The 12,535-nt window shown below is 40.0% G+C and overlaps 1 long non-coding RNA gene across 1 annotated transcript in view; it reads right to left on the minus strand.

Annotated features, from left to right (window-relative positions):
* The window catches only part of LOC131279298 (uncharacterized), a 130,859-nt gene that overhangs the window by 54,881 nt on the left and 63,443 nt on the right, over window positions 1-12,535 (minus strand). The window contains exon 4 of the long non-coding RNA XR_009186680.1: window positions 7,300-7,388. This is a non-coding gene — a long non-coding RNA (uncharacterized lncRNA). The remainder of the gene's footprint in view (window positions 1-7,299; window positions 7,389-12,535) is intronic.

The raw sequence follows: 12,535 nt of genomic DNA on the forward strand, positions 1-12,535 counted from the left end.
CCCAATTCATGTTTCCCTTCTCCGGTGAGGGAAAGGGCCGGAGACGGACAAAGCGAAAGATTCAAAAGAAAGAGACCCAGACAAGATTCAGAATGGAAAATAGAGGCAGTCAGTCAACTGGGAAAAAGGGGAAGGAGTATCTGTAGGATCCCCTGGAGACATTCCTCCAGATAGTACATTAGGGAGGTTGTTAAGGCATTGGACCGATAGTGATTGGACCAAGGGAAAAGAAAAGAAGAAAATGATTAAATACTGCCGTTGTATCTGGCCCAAAGAAAATATTTTACTGCCTGACTATTCTGGTGAAAATATGGGGCAGATGAGGATTGGCTTTGTGCCAACCTGGTACTGTATGTTAATAGAACAACACCCTTCTCCAAAGAAGTGTCTGATTATGCCATGTGCTGGTTAAAGGGAAAGGAGGCCACTTTCTATCCTATGAAAGCTGAAAATCTAGACTCCGAGACTAAGCTTGCAGAAACTAAGGCTGTGTAAACAAAAGCTATAGAAACTAACCCCTGCGATCCCCTGTCTAATGTCCTTCCTCCTTATATTCCCCCTCCCCTCCCAGGAGAAGGGCCATTAGACTTGGAGGGCCCAATAGAACCCATTGTAAACCCTGGGGAACTGGAGAATCAAGTGGTGCCAACAGCCCCACCAGCCAAAACCCACCAACAGCTGAGGAAAGTGTAAAAACAGTATAAGAAAGATATATAAAATTTTCCATTCCCTAGAGCATCCAAGGAAAAGAGAGTGAAAAAACAAAACTCAATTGAGCCTTTGTATCTGCTGAGAGAAGTACCAATGGGGCCAGGGGAGATTGGCTATGTAAATGCCCCACTGATAAGTACGGAAGTAAGGAACTTCAAAAAGGAGATGAAATCACTAATGGAAGATCCTTTAGGGCTGACTGAATAAGTAGATCATTTCCTAGGTTCTGGTTTATATACCTGGCCTGAACTTATGTCCATACTGAATATCCTCTTTATGGGAGAAGAGAGAGGAATGGTGTGGAGGGCAGTTATGAAGGAGTGGGAAAGGCAACATCTGCCTGGACAGGGGGTAATGGCAGCAGAACAGAAGTTCCCAAACTCAGACCCTAATTGGGAAAATAATGACCTGGGGGACAGAGCACAAATAAAAGATCTTAGAAACCTTATTATTCAGGGGATCAGATTGGCCATACCTAAATCTCAAAACTTGAATAAGTCCTTTGTAGTAGCCCAGGAGAAGGATAAAACTCCCTCTGCTTACCTGCAATGATTAAGGGACCAAGTGAGGAAATATTCAGGGATGGACTCTTGTGATTCTGTGGCTCAGGGAATGTTAAAAGTCAGCTATGTGAAAGGGTCCTGGCCTGACAGTCAGAAGAAGTTTCGGAAAATAGAAGGATGGATGTATGAGTCATTGGAGGAGTTACTGAGAGAGTCCCAGAAGTGTTTCTAAGAAGAGAGGAGGAAAAGCAGAAACAGAACGCAAAGGTTATGATAAGCACAGTTAATCAAGTGGTTAGGAAAAGATTGGAGATGAGTCAAGGAGGCAGAAGTGAGATAAAGATGTAAAATGGGCTTATTTAGATAAGCAGGCAAGGTGAATGCAAGGCTCTGCAGGGTGCTATCACTATAGCACGCCTGATCATTTCAAAAGGGAATGCCTGCTTTTAAAGAAAGAGAGTGGGGTAATCCCCCTCATGAATTTTGTGGATTAGGGGGTCTGAAGCTCCTCACTTCTAAAGCCCACAGGGAGCCTTTAGCAAATCTAAGGGTGGGCCCATATCAGGAAGAAATTACATTTCTAGTGGACACTGGTTCAGCCTGAGCCTCTGTGGCTTATCTTCCCAGAGGAACCAAACTCTCTGGCAGTTCCCTTACAGTCTCAGGGGTAAAAGGAGAAGGATTTGTTGTCCCCATTCTTTCTCCCACTAATATTTGTTGGGAAGACAATCAAATTGTAAGCCCTTTGTTGTACATCCCAGAAGCTGGGAGTAATTTGTTGGGAAGGGACTTAATAGTATTCATGGGTTTGGACTGGGAAGTAAGGGATGGGCAGATAGAAGTAGTCTTATTGATGCTCACTGAAGATGAAGAAGATATCAGAGAGGAAGTGTGGGTGAGAGAAGGGCATAGAGGGGGTTTGCAGATACCACCTATTAAAATCAAATTGAAAAAGGAAGGGGAAATTATTTGTCGAAGACAATATCCCACTCCCCTAAGGGGAGGCAGGGACTTCACCCATCATGGAAGGCCTCCTTCAGGATGGACTCTTGGAGCCCTGCATGTCGGCCTTCAATTCTCCTATCTTGCCCATTCACAAATTGTATGGTAATTGGAGGATGGTACAGGATCTAAGGGCCATTAATCAAATCATTCAGGTTTGACACCCAGTAGCCCCAAATCCATACATTCTCCTTAATAAGATCCCCTGCCATCATAAATGGTTTAGTGTGGGAAGCAGACTTGGCCCAATGGATAGGGCATCTGCCTACCACATAGGAGGTCCGCAGTTCAAACCCCAGACCTCCTTGACCCATGTGGAGCTGACCCTCGTGCAGTGCTGATGCGCGAGGAATGCCATGCCACACAGGGTGTCCCTCACATAGGGGAGCCCCAAGCTCAAGGAGTGCGCCCTGTAAGGAGAGCCGCCCAGCATGAAAGAAAGTGCAGCCTGCCCAGGAATGGTGCCGCACACACGGAGAGCTGACACAACAAGATGACTCAACAAAAAGAGACACAAATTCCCAGTGCCACTGATGAGGATAGAAGCAGTCACAGAAGAACACACAGTGAATGGACACAGAGGGCAGACAACTGGGGGATGGGGGTGGGGAAGAAATAAATTAAAAATTTTAAAAAATAATAATAATAAATAAATCTTTAAAAATAAATAAATAAATAAATGGTTTAGTGTAATACATCTAAAGGATGCCTTTTGGGCATTCAGAGAGTAGAGACTTGTTTGCCTTTGAGTGGGAGGATCCCCCTACAGGAAGAAAACAGCAATATAAGTGGACAGTTTTACCACAAGGCTTCACAGAATCCCCCAACCTCTTTGGGCAGGAACCGGAAAAAGTACTGGAGAAATTTGCAGTCCCATCTGAAATTTCCCTTTTATAATATGTAGATGATATCCTATTATCAGGTGAAGAAATGCAGATAGTGGTTTCAAACTACAAAGAGCTTATTGAATTTCCTGGGAGATCAAGGGCTAAGAGTCTCAAAAAGTAAGCAACAATTTGTAGAAAAGGAAGTCAAATACCTGGGTCATTTCATTAGTGAGGGAAGGAGGAAGATAAATCCAGAAAGAATTCAGGCCATTACTGAATTACCTCTTCCCCGGACAAAAAGAGAACTAAGAACATTTTGGGGATTGGTGGGATATTGTAGATTGTGGATAGATTCTTATGCATCCCAAACCAAAGGGCTATATCAAAAATTGTTGGAGGAGGAGACTGACAAATTAGAATGGAAGGAGAAGGAAGTAAAGACCTTGGAGGCATTCAAACCAGCATTGGTGCAAGGCCCTGTTCTAGCCTTCCCTTCCCTCCCAAAACCTTTCCATTTGTTTGTTGCAGTAGATAAGGGGACAGCCTTGGAAGTCCTAACCCAGATCTGGGGAGGCCAAAGGAAGCCTGTGGCCTTCCTTTCCAAATTCCTGGACCCTGTCTACAGGGGATGGCCAGGGTGTATTCAGGCCATAGCAGCAACTGCTCTCTTAGTAGAAGAAAGCAGGAAACTGACCTTTGGAGGGGCCTTAGTTGTCATCAGGTCAGGACTATTTTGTCTCAAAAAGCAGGAAGGTGGTTAATCAATTCCCAAATTCTGAAATATGAGGCGATTCTAATGGAAAAAGACAATTTAATACTGACAATTGATCATAGCCTGAACCTAGCTTTTTTCCTTTGGAAAGATCCCAACCAGGTAGAAACTCCTAAACATGATGGTTTAGACTTAATTGAATACCATACCTGAGTCTGGCCTGACCTAGGGGAATTTCTCTTACATTTGGGGGAAAAATTGTTTATAGATGTGTCTTCTAGGGTTCTGGGAGGAAAAAGGCACAATGGCTACGCTGTTGTTGATGGGCTAACTTGTGAGATGAAAAAAGCTGGCTGACTGCCCAATGACTGGTCAGCTCAAACTTGTGAGCTGTATGCATTAAATCAAGCCTTTAAATTGTTAGAGGAAAAAGATGGTACAGTCTACACAAATTCTAAATATGCCTTTGGCATGGTCCACATCTTTGGAAAATTTGGGGGAAGAAAAGGGGATTGATCAATAGAGGGAAGGAATTAGTAGATGTGGAACTGGTAAAACAAGGGTTAGCCAATCTGCTCTTACCAAGGGAAAAATCCATGGTACATATAAATGGGCATCAGAAATGTCTTACTTTTGAAGCAGAAGGCAACAGATTGGCTGATGAGAAGGCTAAAGAGGCTTCCCTCTGTTCCCCTCTGGAACTGATGGTCCTGATACCCTCCATCCCCAAAGAAATTGGAATCCCTTTATTCTCTGAAAAGGAAGTAAAAGAACTGAAACAATTGGGGGCAACCTTAGATAGCCAAGGTTATCTAAGTGGCTCCTCCCAAATGGCCAGCAGATGTAGGGAAGTACTAGCTGTTTTGCACCAAGGGAGTCACTGGGGAGTACAGACCATGTGTGACCTGATCCTCAAGCATTTCAGGTGTATGGACCTTTGTACTATAGCCAAACAAATAAGTGAACAGTACATAATCTGCCAGAAAGTTAATAAATAAGTTTTAAGAAAGCAAGTGCCAGTGGGGAGGGAGCTGGGCCTCAGACCATAAGAGAGCATTCAGGTTCATTATACTGAAATGCCCCCTGTAGGTAAACTAAAGTATGTTCTGGTTATTGTGGATCACCTGACAGGGTGGGTAGAAGCATACCCTCTTGCTTCAGCTACAGCATCAGGGACTTCAAAAATTATCCTTGAATAAAGCATCCCCAATATGGGTTAGTAGAAAATATAGATTCAGACAATGATAGTCAATTTACATCCAGAGTGTTACAAAATATTATGCATGGTCTAGGTGTCACATGGAACTTCCATACACCCTGGCACCTGCCATCCTCAGGGAAAGTGAAAAAAATGAACCAAACCTTAAAAATACATCTCTATAAGTTGGTCTTAGAAACCAAATTACCAAGGGTTAAATGTTTATCTATAGACTGTTAAGAATCTGAACTGCCCCTAGGAGGGAACTGGGAATTTCTCCTTATAAAATGCTCTTTGGTCTGCCCTTCCCTGGGAAGCCTGGAGAAGTTCCCTCCTTTGAGTCAAAGGATCTCTTTCTTCAAAATTATATGCTGGCCTCGTCTTCTATTTTGTCATCCCTCAGACATCAGGGTTTGCTGGCTCAGACTCTGCCTCTTGAATTTGCAGTCCACCAATACCGACCTGGCAGCTGGGTCCTAATCAAGTCATGGAAAGAGTTCAAACTCCAACCGACCTGGGAAGGACCTTATCAAGTCTTGCTGACACTGAAACAGCAGTCTGAATGGCAGAAAAAGGCTGGACTCACTACTCTCGAATAAAAGGACCAGTACCTGAACCAGATGATATGTACCCAACAATTTTGTCTGAGTCTTGGAAAATAATTTCAGCCCCAGATCCCTTAAAGATCACACTGAAAAAACAATAAGAGGGGGAGGGGGTTTGTGCTGTGTATTGTCCTAGTCAACAACGGCCCTAGTCCTATTGGGATACCAAAGGAGAAGTTCAGACCTTAAGTTACAGATGAAAATAATCTTACTAGCCATGATGTTTCAAACCTGAGAAGCAACTAGCCCCATCAAATTAGTTATAAACATAACTGAAGGTCTGGAGTCCCAGATGGTGCAGTTTGATGCATGCCAAGTAGTAGACTATGGGAATTTAGAGCACCAGTGATGACTGAGTGGGAGAAATAAATACCTATGTCCAGAGCCAGTGGGGAATGGTTACGTCAAGCCCCCCCTTGCCCCTCCTGGGATGATGTATGGTGGACTACCCAGTATAAGGGATGGACCGTGAATATGGGATGGGTCTCACCAAGTTCAAGGCTATTAAAGGGTAAGATAACCTTTTATAAAGGTAATACCCTGCCAGACTGCAAAAATCATCAGTGTAATCCAGTAGTAATAACTATTAAGAAAGCAGATGGATTAGAAACTGGGAGCAGCACCAGGGACAAAGTAGTCGATAGAATATATGGAATGGGAGCATATGTTATAGGAAAAGATCCTCTGGGGAGTTCTGTATCTGAGTCCTTCCTCCCCCTTAGATATGACATTGACAATGCCCTCTCCAGCTAACCCTTCAGAAATACCACAGGAAAACCAACCAAAAGCCAGTTCCCCAATTCAAAATGATCCCAAAGCAGTCAGGAACCTTAAGACAGAAGATTTTAAACAAACCATAGAAATAGGGACAGGATATGGGGACACAAATGCCTGGGTAGAATGGATCAAATATATAGTTCAGAGTCTAAACAAAAGCAATGGTTACGCTTGAGCAATAGGCCGGCCCACAGCTCATATTGTACCCTTTCCGCTAGAATCACTGGCCCAGTTGAATGATAAATTACACATTTTTAGAAAGTTGGATATTATAAAATACCATCATTATTAGAATTCCATTCAAATTTAATCAGTATGTCCCACTGACCAGTGAGAAGTACAAAATTAATTCACATTCCTTCTATTAAAAATAAATTGATTCTGAGGCTCTCTTCCATCTCTTCAGGAGCCTCTCATTCATGAATGCTATAGGACCCCCAGGGATAAATACGTAGTACAAAGGGTCCATTTTGGTTACCATCACAGCAGGGAGAGAATCCAGGATAGCAGGCTATATGAGTGGAAGAGTCCTCTCCTGCCTCCTGTACTTGTGGCTGTTTCCCCAGGACTGCTGTTGAAACCTGGGCAGTCTGCCCAAGCCAAGGCTGTCTGGGGAAGCAAGTTATTCCCTGGGTAGTGAGTGGTGTGTGTTTATATTTGTGTATGTATGTGCTATGGTTTGCATATACACTCAGCCCAGTGATTTTTGAGCCAGAATCTGGATACAAAACCTGTCCTACTAAAGAAATGGTTCCTCATTCCATGCCTGGTCCTGCTTAGTAGTCTCATGCTTAGGGCGCAGGACTCTGTGCTACCTCCTCTTTTTTGGACTCCTGACTTGACAATTATTTGATTACACGAATTTTTCTATTTACCCACATATATACCCAGGCAGCCATTTTTCAAAAACTAAAACCAACCAGAGGGGTTTCCTGTTTCAGCCACATGCTGTGCCATGACCTACCTTTTGCATAGTTACCAGGAGTGTTAGATATCTTCCTCTTCTAGGCACACTGCTAATCACTGCTTTCTATCATTGGGTGAGTGGTATTTCTATTTGCAAAAAAAAAAAAAAAGAAAGATTTTAATCCATTCTATACAATGCTTACCAATTAAACTCCCAAAAGTTAAAAATTTTTATTGGTTCTCTACTGTGTATCAAACTGGCAGTAAGAAGTTGCTAAGAACAGAACATAGATCTCCTAGCAACTAGTTCAGTGGAGCAACCATGATACCATACTGCAAAACCAGTTATCTAAAAATCCATTAAGATACTGCCTCAACAACCTTATTCTGAAGGCTTCCATTTCCCATTTAACTTCTACAGTTCCCTGTGCAAATGGCTACTCCGATACTTATCACACTCTATTGTTATTATTTGTTTATGTGTCTATTTGCCCTCTAAAATGGAAACTCCCTCTGGAGCAGGCACCATGACTTAATCATCTTTATATCTCCTCCAGGGTCTCAGAGAACACTCAACACATTGCAGATAGTTAATAGATTCTTGTTAAATGAATTAACCTTACAAGGAAGAATATAGCCTCAGGATAATATTTTAGTGGTGTCTGATGGGAGGATATTAAGCATTCTTGGTGATGTTGATTTTTATCCCTAGAGCCCGTGAGCCATTGGTTCAAATAATTATTACAACATTATAATCATAGATCTTAGGGCTGGTAAAAATCATCTGATGCAGTCCCTACCTTCAGGTAGTCCTTTTTCATCAGAGGCAAATAAGGCCCAAAGTAGTTACACTGCCCAAGGTCACAGAATTAGTAAATGGGGGAGGGGAAGACAAAGACCAGACATCCTTCTTAGGGCTATTTAGTGTTACTATTGTTCCCATTTTTTAAAATTCACATTACCAAAACTTTAATGTAGTGAAATATTTCATTTTTATATTTCATATGTTCCAAGTCTAAGATATTCTATGCTGTTTTAAAATGCTGATCTTTTAATATATCTTTATGTGAAGATGCAAAGGTTTTCACATGTATGATATTGCAAATGGTCAACAGCAAAAGGGAGCTAAAATTTATTATCAAGATTGAACTTTTCCACTTCCAGGGATTGATACTTATAATAAATTTTCAGCACCCCTCAAGAGCAGCTAAAATGCTCTACTTTCTGTTTGTAACTGGGGAAACAGAGGTTAAAATAAAGGCCAGAGCAACTGTCAGATGGCATTAGTTCTGCTACTATATAAACATTTCCATTTGCCTAAATTACACTGGCTTTTAGCATCCACGTTGCTGCTATATGCAACCTGACCAACACTTTTTTCTCAGTATAATACTTTACTTATTTAAAAACAAGAACATGTATTTTCTGTGATTAAATAAATTAGACCAGGCTATGATAAGAGACAGTCTTTGTCCCCAAGACCTAAATAAAAGTAGGGAAGTCTCTTAAGAGCTAGATAGTACACATAAAGACATTTGGGTGCAGAAGTAAACATAAGCTCATATATGTCTTCCATATATCATACATATTATATATTTATAGCGTTTTTCATATTTTTTGTTGCAAGTAGTCATGTAAGTTCTATTTCCTTGGGGCATAAATTTCTGCCAGTATAAATTTGTTGAATAAGAGCAATTTATGTTTCTTTTTCAATTCAGTGCAATTTATAGAGGACATTGTTTGCACAACAGATAGTTGGGCATGTCAGATAGTATTCAATGAAGTTGGTATGTCAGGGTTCTGACTCCTGATGTTATTCAAAGGGTCAGACACATAGATTTCTGCTTATAAATATATATTCTCATCCTCATACTTGACCTTATTTGATCTACTCCAAAGCCTCATAAGAAAAATAAAAAGGGCAGCTTTTTTTTTTTTTTTAATTTGTAGAAGAGGAAAATGAGGCTCATAGAAGTTTATGCAGCTGCCCAAGTTCTCATAGCTATAAGTTGCAGATCTGGCCATCAAAATTCTAAAATCCAGGGAATTTTGCCTCTAAATCTAGGGTTCTTTTTACTTCCCTTTTTCCTATTATTGTAAGTATAGCAGCCCACTATATGGTGGGCAGAAAGTAGGTAACCTGTAAGAGTCAAGCTGATATTTTATAGGTTTATGTTAAAAATTATTTTCTAATTTAGTGTAGTCACTAAACAACTATATTCAAGACAGGTAATCACTTGAAACCTCATTCATTTGGCAAAAGTATGAAATACCTGAACAGTAATTAGTCCTGCTACATAATTGTCTTAATGTGCTATGTTTAATGATTACTGTGCATTTAAATTCATAATTGTCTAATATCTACCTACCTATTGCTATGGGACAAAGAGACCCTTTTCTATGATATATGTGCCCTGTAATCCCGTCTTTATATTGCTCTGTGAAAAGCTGATTAGGAGCAGAACACATTAAGGTCTATATTAAAGGAACTGTGGGAAAATAATGAATCAGAAAACCAACACAGGGAGCTAAATGTAAAATAAATCCTTTCACACATGTTCATTTTTTTAAAAATGTATTCATTCCTTTGAAGAGAGTTTTAGAAGTCAGTTAAAAACTTATTCTGGCGGAATTGTGGGAAGATGTCGTACTAGGCAGGCAGGGCTCAACTCTCTTACAAAAACACCAGAGACAGCCAAAACCTGTCTGAAGGACTTGCTTTGGGGCTCAGCAGACCAGGACAGTGCTACACAACTCCCAAGAGGGTGAGAGAGAGAGAGAAATAAAGAACCCAAAACAACAAATATGAGTACCAAACCCCCACAGTGATGGGGAAGGGCTCCTCTTATGCACCTTCAAGAGATAAAGCTGGGGAAAAACCCTGGCTAACTGCAGCTAACTGAGAGGGGAATAGACATCTTCCTCCCTGTCAGCTGTTACAAAGGAAAAGGGAGAGGGAATTGGGGAGCTATTCTTCAGTGAATTAGGCCAGCAGAGCCTGCTTTGAATCTCAGCTCTGGACAGACCAAAGCACAGGAAAGCTGAGGCTGAAACTGAAACACCTCTGTGGAAAGTACACTAACAAGCACCATCTCCTGGCCAGTCTGGAAATTGCATGGACAAAAAATGCTTTTGGTTCTCTCTGTATCCTAACTCCTGAGAGAAAACCTGACCATGTTACTGAGTCCCGGGCACAATTTTTATAACTTAAGCTGGACAATTTTAAGGACTTAGAATAAGTTGAATCAAATATCAAAGAAGAGCAGTGAAAAAATAATAGGAAAGAAAGAGAAATTGGCCATCAAAGTAAACTCACCAATATATTCAGATGCCTAGAAATCAACAAAAAATTACAAGCCTTACTAGGAAACAGGAAGGGATGGCCCAGGCAAAGGAACAAACCAAATATCCTGAAGACATACAAGATTTAAGACAATTAATCAAAGAATCAGGCAACTCCTAAATCATTTCAAAGTATTGAAAGTAAATATGACAAAAGAGATAAAGGATATTAAGAAGACACTTAATCAGCATAAAGAACACTTTGAAAGTATCCAAAGAAAAGTAACAGACCTTATGGGAATGAAATACACAATGGATGAGATTAAAAACTGGAGGCATATAAGAGCAGATTTAAATAACTTGAAGGCAGAAGTAGTGATTTCAACGACAGAACATCTGAACTAGAAAAGACAGGAGAACAGAAAGAAAAGAGAAGAGAAAAAATGGAACAGGGCCTCAGGGAAATGAATGACAAAATGAAATACACAAACATATGCGTTATAGGCATCCCAGAGGGAGAAGAGAATGGAAAAGGGGCAGAAAGAATACTTGAGGAAATAATGACCAAAAACTTCCTATCCATTATGAAAGACATAAATATTACTATCCAAGAAGGACAACACACTCCAGAAAGAATAAACCCATAAATCCAAATAGACCTACCTGGAGATACCTACTATTCAGAATGACAAATATCAGAGATAAAGAGAGGTTTCTGAAGGAGGAAGAGATAAGCAAAGCATCACATACAAAGGAACCTTGCTAAGATTAAGTGCCTGTGGACCTCTCATCAGAAACCATGGAGGAGAGAAGAAAGTGGTGTGATGAAAGATTAAAACTACCAGCCAAGAATTCTGTATCCAGCAAAACTGTCCTTCAAAAATGAGGATGAGTTCAAAGTCTTCACAGACAAATATAGACTATGTTACCAAAAGATCAGAATTCCAAGAGATATGAATAGGACTGCTGCAGCCTGAAGGGAAAAAAAATAAGGGTGAAAAAAATTGGAGAAGAGTGTAGAATTGAAGATTATTAGGAAGGGTAAACTAAAAAGTAAAATGACGATAGTATGATACGAACACAGGCAAAGGAAAAAATAGATGAAGTAAGTAATGCCTTTATAGTAATAATGTTGAATGTTAATGGCTTGTACTCCTCAATCAAAAGACATAGATAGTATGCATAAAAATATGAGCCTTCTATATGCTGTCTACAATAGACTCACCTCAGATGTAAGGTCAGCATGAGGTTAAAAGGTTTGAAAAAGATATTTAATGCAAATAGTAACCAAAAAAGAGCTGAAGTAGTGATACTAATATAAGACAAAGTAGATTCGAAAAGCAAAACTGCTATGGGGTGAAAAAGATTCTTATATATTAATAAAAGGGAAAATTCACCAAGATGAAATAACTATATTAAATATTTATGCACCTAACCTGAGTGCTCTACATTGGATACACACCATCAAAGCTGAAGGGAGAAATAGATGTTTCTACAATAATAGTTGGAGACTTCAATACACCATTTTCCATTTTGGATAGAACATCTGGACAGAAGATAAATAAAGAAACAGAGAACTTGAATAATACGATAAGTGAAATAGACCTAACAGACATCTATAGAGCATTGCATCCCAAAACAGCAGGATATATGTTCTTTAAAAGTGCTCATGGATCATTCTCCAAGATAGACCATAAGTTAGGTAAACAAGTGTCAATACAATTTTAAAAGATGAAATATTATGCAAAACACTTTCTCTGATCATAACAAAATGATACAAAATAAATAATGGGAAAAAGAGAAAATTCATGAATATATGGAGATTAAACAATATACACTTAATCAGTGGATCAAAGAAGAATTTGCAAGAGAATTCAGCAAATATCTTGAGATAAATGAAAATGAGAACACAACATACCAAAACCTATGGGACACCACAAAGGCAGTGCTGAGAAGGAAATTTATAGCCTCAATGTTTACACTGAACCAGAAGAAAGAGGTAGAATTGAAGA

This window comes from Dasypus novemcinctus, chromosome 7 (genome assembly GCF_030445035.2).
Source record: "Dasypus novemcinctus isolate mDasNov1 chromosome 7, mDasNov1.1.hap2, whole genome shotgun sequence".
Taxonomy (NCBI): Eukaryota; Metazoa; Chordata; class Mammalia; order Cingulata; family Dasypodidae; genus Dasypus; species Dasypus novemcinctus.